Here is a 6,798-nt window from a genome sequence, read left to right on the forward strand (position 1 = left end):
TTATTAAATTAATTCATCAGCTCCGAACCAGTTCCCGTTAATGTACCGGGATAATCTCGGGATTTAGCAAATCGAAGGCAGCGGGATTTATTAAATTGTTGATTCTGACACCCTGTAGTTCAGTTCTTCACTTAACTAGAGGGGGAGATGTGTGAGCAGAGAAACAGAGCGAAATCCAGAGAGGGAACTGAAAACACACCTGGACAGATGTGAAACAGGTCAATCCACTGTTCCAATAACTCCATCTCTGACTCCCTCCTGACAGTAACCAGCCCTTTCACAGAGACTGTGAGTGGCTCTGAAAAGAGCCTTTGGTTTATTAGATGACATTTTGGCCGCTTTACTTTTTCTGGGAGCTCTTGAGTGCTGGTTTTCTTAGGCAGCAGCACGGCCTGGATATTTGGCAGCACCCCGCCCTGAGCGATGGTCTCCCCTCCCAGCAGCTTGTTGAGCTCCTCGTCGTTGCGGACGGCCAGCTGCAGTTGTCTGGGGATGATGCGGGTCTTCTTGTTGTCCCGGGCCACGTTACCGGCCAGCTCGAGGATTTCAGCGGTCAGATACTCGAGCACAGCAGCCAGATCGACCGGGGCTCCGGCACCCACACGCTCAGCATAGTTACCCTTTCTCAGGAGCCTGTGAACACGGCCCACCGGGAACTGCAGTCCAGCCCGGGAGGAGTGAGACTTGGCCTTGGCCCGAGCTTTCCCGCCGGTCTTTCCTCTTCCAGACATTTCCACAATCTCACAAATACTTTCACAAAGAATGAATAATTTCCTAAGCATTGATAATACATCGCAGGCAGTCAGGATGGCTGAGCGGTCTAAAGCGCTGCGTTCAGGTCGCAGTTTCCACTGGAGGCGTGGGTTCGAGACCCACTTCTGACATGTTGTGTTTTGACTGAACTGGAGGCGTTTGGGAGCAGCGGCAAAAAGCAAAGTAAAAGCATGAAAGAACATGGACAAACAAAATAACAATGGACCCAAAGATGTTGCATTAAAACATTAGAGTCAGAGGCAACTAAACAAACAGCAGGGCACAAAAAAGATCAAAAATGTAACCTTTGTATCGGGGTGGAAGATGTTGCCAATATCCTTAATGAATACTTTACTGTATTCCCGAATGAGAGGGTGATGCAGATATTGTTTAAAGGAGGAGGAGTGTGAAGTATTGGACGTGATAACTTAAGGAGAGAGGAAGTCTTAATGGGATGAGCATCCTTGAATGTGGATAAATCATCAGGACCAGATGAAATGTACCCCAGGCTGTTGAAAGAAGCCAGGGAAGAAATAGTGGAACAAAAACAAGAAATGCCGGATTCACTCAGCAGGTCTGGCAGCATCTGTGGAAAGAGAAGCAGAGTTAACGTTTCGGGTCAGTGACCCTTCTTCGGAACTCCGAAGTTCCGAAGAAGGGTCACTGACCCGAAACGTTAACTCTGCTTCTCTTTCCACAGATGCTGCCAGACCTGCTGAGTGAATCCGGCATTTCTTGTTTTTGTTTCAGATTTCAAGCATCCGCAGTATTTTGCATTTAAGAAATAGTGGAAGGTCTGACCATCATTTTCCAATCCCTCACTGGATACAGGTGTGGTGCCAGAGGATTAGAGGTCTTGTAACGTTGCAATAAAAGCAAAATACGAGGCAGATCAAGCATGGCTGATCCTTTCGAGTAGAGAAACAGGGCTGAATTCCCTGAACCAATGCTACAGCTTTCAGAATAGAAGGAGCCTATACAAACCTGATGGGTTCCACTTAAACAAAAGAGCTGGAGGTGTTGACAGTCAGAACAGATAAAATGAGGAGGAGTGTTTGAAGCAGATTCTGTGTGGTTTCTGTAGTTGTACGATGGAGTTATTTCAAGGAGGTGATTCTGAATGTAATGGATCAACGTGGACCCATCCAAGGCAAAGGTTCTAAGCTTCCCTGTGGTCCAGCCTGGTTGAATGGAACAGAAGCAAACAAATCATCCAGAAGAGGAAAAGATATGTAAGGCCATGAAAGCACAGAATTCAGATGGATGCAATACCAGATGGTATGGCAAGAGTGTAAAACAGCAACAGACTTGTGAATAAAACTTTCCCATTGAATGAGACAAGAGAAAAGAAGGGTAATAATAGTGTCAGGTGAGTTGTGACACTATTCACATTCCACCTTGATCTGAATAGGACTGTTGAAGGGAGTGATTGAGAAGAATAGAGGAGAAATGAAAAGAAAGGAGAAATAAACAAAAGGTCTTTTGATTTTAGAATGCTTGTTTTTGGAAATGACAGACTGTAAAGTGTGTGTGTCAGAAGATATAGAGCGAAGTTGGGTATGACAAGATCACAGGAAAGTTGTGCCCTGAGACAAGGTGTGTGTTGACAGGAAAGCTGCTTTCTTTTGCACAATATGTATTTTATTCGTATAATTTGTGCAATTACATTGCAAAGCAGTTCAAATTTAATATTACATAAGGTACAATACAGCTCAGTTTCCTTCAATAATGTACATGATGTATCTCACTATCCCTGCCTGCACAGGTTATATTTACAGTATTTACATTACACATCAAACATTCTCTGGTGCAAACAGCCCGAGGGGTTTTACACGGGTTCCAGCCCCTCACTGTACTGTGGCCTACTAGGGCCTTAGACTGCAGCCTTTCCCCATTGAGTCTCCATGGTGGCTTCCCCAAGCTTTAATGCCGTCCCACAGCACATAGTCTTGGACGTTGCAATGTGCCAGTCTGCAACACTCGGTCATGGACAGCTCTTTGCACTGGAATACCTGTCCCACGGCCGGGCTCGTTCTCAATAGAGATCATTTCAAATGAACATTTCCTAAATCCGTGCTTTCTCTCTCGCATTAAAGAGAACAGGATGTCTCGCAGATTCAGTGTGAGACAATAACACTGCCGGGTAAAGGCCGCTTTCCAACTCCAATCTTAACACAGGAGATTCCCCAAGCAGCTGCAGTAAGGTGCTGCAAACTGCTGGAAGGGGATGTGTGTGGAAATGGTGATGTTACTGAGGAGGTTTCTTTGTATAGAATGGACTGTGTTTAGGTGGGAATATTACTGAGCGTTAATTGCATCGGGACCATATTTAAAAGCTCCGGCTTTCTGGAAAGCCTTGACTATGAAGACTGAGTCTGGAAGGGTTTGTGTGGAGAGCTGGGTTTCGGTTCCACTGTTAATAAAGGGTTTGAAATTGGCAGCCCGGAGGAAACTGGAGGTGGAGCTGAAAGATGAGGGGCCGTTCTCTCTCCGTCTGTCACTCTGGGTGTCTCCTCCCCATTTGCTCTCTGTTCAATCTTCACTCTGTCTCCTCCCCTTCCTGCTCTCTCTCTGCCATTCTCAGCCAGGTCCGGGTGGCCTGTATAAAAAGGAGCCTGACGGAATCAGTCTCTTTTATTGTGCACCGATGTGAGGCAAGAATCAACTTGTCTGGCAGTAAACAAGAGTATGCTCCAGGCTGGCAGTATGTTAGAATCCATGAGGAAAGGCATCATCACCCTCATCGACAAGCGGAAGGGGGAGAGGACAGAAATAAGAAATTGGTGGCCCATTTCACTGCTTAATGCTGACAACAAGATTCTGTCAAAAGTCATAGCCAGTCGATTCAAGTCTGCTCTGGAGTTGGTGATTCACCCTGATCAGACCTATACTATACCAGGCAGGACAATCTCTGATAGAATTGCGCTACTCAGGGATATGATCACCTATGTACGGGACAGGAGGGTGGACACCTGCCTCATCAGCCTGGACCAGGAGAAGGCTTTTGACAGGATATCGCACACTTACATGATGGATGTGCATTCCAAAATGGGGTTTGGGGAGGGAATCTGCAATTGGGTCAAACTACTCTACACAAACATCAGTAGTGCAGTCTCAATCAATGGGTGGGAATCAGAAAGTTTCCCGATCCAATCTGGAGTCAGACAGGGCTGTCCTCTCTCCCCTGTCTTGTTTGTTTGCAGTATTGAACCCTTTGCAGAGTCTATTAGGAAGAATGCGAGCATCAGAGGGGTGACAATCCCAGGCAGCGGAGGCACTCAGGTGAAAACCTCCCTGTACATGGATGACATCGCCATTTTATGCTCGGATCCACTGTCTGTCGTCAGACTGATGAGCATCTGCGACCAGCTCGAACTGGCCTTGGGAGCCAATGTTAAACACGGCAAGAGCGAGGCCATGTTCTTTGGGAACTGGGCTGACCGATCCTTTGTCCCCTTCAACGTTAGGTCAGACTACCTGAAGGTGCTGGGGATATGGGTTGGAAGGGCTGGGACGTGCACCAAAACCTGGAAGGAGCGAGTAGCCAGGGTACAACATAAGCTGAGCATGTGGGAGCAGCGATCTCTCTCCATTATGGGTAAGAACCTGGTCATCAAGGGCGAGGTGCTCACATTGCTGTACGTGGTGCTGGTCTGGCCCATACCGCATTCCTGCGCTGTGGCGATCACCTGAGCCATTTTCCGCTTCATCTGGGGATCCAAAATGGTCCGAGTCCGGAGGGACACGATGTTCAAACCTCTGGATAAGGGCGGGAAAAATGTACCCAACGTCGCCCTCATCCTTATGGCTACCTTTGTGTGCGGCTGCATCAAGCTGTGTGTAGATCCCCAGTTTGCAAACTTCAAGTGTCACTACGTGCTGAGGTTCTATCTGTCCCCGGTGTTGCAAAGGATGGGCCTGGTCATATTGCCGCGGAATGCTCCATCCAGTTGGACTGTGCCGTACTACCTATCCTTCATGGAAAAGTTTCTGTGGAAAAACACCTTTGACCACCAATCCATCAGGCAGTGGTCTGCACGGAATATCCTCAAGGCCCTACGGGAAAAGGAGATGGTGGATCCTGTCGGATGGTCCCCTGAGCAGAAGTCCAAAGTCATTTGGCAGAATGCCTCATCAACAGAACTTTCAAACAAGCACCAAAATGTAGCCTGGCTGATGATGAGAAGAGCCCTCCCTGTCAGATCCTTCCTGCACACCCGAAGTCTCACCCCATCCACACGCGGCCCTCGAGGTGGCTGTGGTGGAAAAGAGACGTTGCCCACCTCTTTCTGGAATGTGTCTTTGCAAAGCAGGTGTGGAAGAGATGCAGTGGTTTTTGTCGAGGTTCATCCCAAGCAGCTCTGTAGCACAGGAGTCTGTGCTCTGTGGGCTGTTCCCAGGGACGCACACCAAGATAAAAATCAACTGTTGCTGGAGGACTGTCAATTCGGTGAAAGATGCCCTTTGGTCTGCCCGAAACTTGCTGGTCTTCCAGTGCAAAGAGTTGTCCACGACCGAATGTTGCAGACTGACACGTTCCAAGGTCCAGGACTATGTGCTGAGGGACGCATTAAAACTTGGGGCAGCCGCAGCAAAGGCTCAATGTGGAAAGACCACTGTGTAAGGTCCCCTCACCAAGCTGAACTGAGGGGCCGGATCCATGGGAAACCACTCGAACTGTAGCCAGAAAATATTTGTTTGCTGTAAAATGTACATGGCATGACAATGAAATGGAAGGGTTGTGAGGCAACACTCCTGTATTGAAGGAAACTGATCTCCTTTGCACTCTTTGTATTGTTTGACTTGGTGCTTTTGGGAACTGTTTTGTAATATATTTTATTTTACAGATTTTAATGAATAAAGTATATTTTGGAAATTAATAAAAGAAAGTCTGGCAGAGGTAAAGGAGGGAAAGGACTGGGCAAAGGCGGAGCAAAGCGGCACCACAAAGTGCTTCGTGATAATATCCAGGGCATCACCAAATCAGCAATCCGCCGCCTGGCTCGCCGTGGCGGGGTCAAGCGGATCTCGGGTTTGATCTATGAGGAGACTCGCGGGGTGTTGAAGGTTGTCCTGGAGAATGTGATCAGGGATGCGGTCACCTACACTGAACACGCCAAGCGCAAGACGGTCACTGCCATGGATGTGGTGTACGCTCTGAAACGGCAGGGCCGCACTCTCTACGAATTCAGCGGCTGAACAACTCGACCCTTTCCAGCAAACACAACAAAGGCTCTTCTAAGAGCCACCCACCGCCTCACAGAGAGAGCAGTGACCTGGAAACGGGAGCTGGGATAGGCTGTTTAGAACTGTCTGGAATAAATCTGTGCTGTGTTCGGGATACAAAACTAGAATCCCCAAATTTGACATTTCATTTGTAGCAAGGATATGCAGTGGATTTGATTTTCTGAACGGGCTGTGTAAACAGCGCCTGAGGCTCTTCAGTTTGTTATTTCTCCAGTCGACACATGCCCTCAGTGAAAAGCCACATCACTCCTCCAGAATCACTCATTGTTTTCATAGAATTTCAAAATGATTTCGCTGCAATGAGGGAATCCGGGAGTTTTGCAGCAGCCGTTGAATCGGTCGCTGGAACCAGACCCACTTGTGATGTTATTTCCCCCGAGACGGTGTTTCCTGCACTGAAACTGACAGGGTTTGTGAAACTGATCAGTTTCAGCTCAGTCATTCAGGGACCTGGAATTCCCACAGTTTGAGCCCGCGCTATCCAGAGCCCACTTCTGATTGGTCACCCTCTTCCCATTCGCATGTCTTAACCAATTGCCGAGCCTCGAATTAGAAAATACAGCAAATCATTGGCTTAAATTGTCGTCCTGGCAGAAAGGTTGAATTCAAAAAAGCCGCCAATTTCAGTGTTGGGCAGAATCGAATTACTCAATGAATCCAAATAACGAAATTGGCGGCACATTTTATACTTTCCCCGATTTTCCTTTCCATCGATTGGGGTGCTAATTCCCTCGGGTGTGTTTGCTAATACGAACTGTAATCCTCAGATCCATTTAACATTTCAGTAATCCTATGAAA

The 6,798-nt window shown here is 47.6% G+C and overlaps 1 non-coding gene across 1 annotated transcript; it reads left to right on the forward strand.

The window, feature by feature from the left end:
• Nucleotides 1-801: 801 nt before the first annotated feature.
• Nucleotides 802-884, forward strand: trnal-cag (transfer RNA leucine (anticodon CAG)). The gene has a single exon. It is a non-coding gene; the product is annotated as a tRNA-Leu (tRNA).
• The last annotated feature ends 5,914 nt before the right edge of the window (nt 885-6,798 follow it).

The sequence above is a fragment of the Heterodontus francisci genome, unplaced genomic scaffold (assembly GCF_036365525.1).
Source record: "Heterodontus francisci isolate sHetFra1 unplaced genomic scaffold, sHetFra1.hap1 HAP1_SCAFFOLD_75, whole genome shotgun sequence".
NCBI lineage: Eukaryota > Metazoa > Chordata > Chondrichthyes > Heterodontiformes > Heterodontidae > Heterodontus > Heterodontus francisci.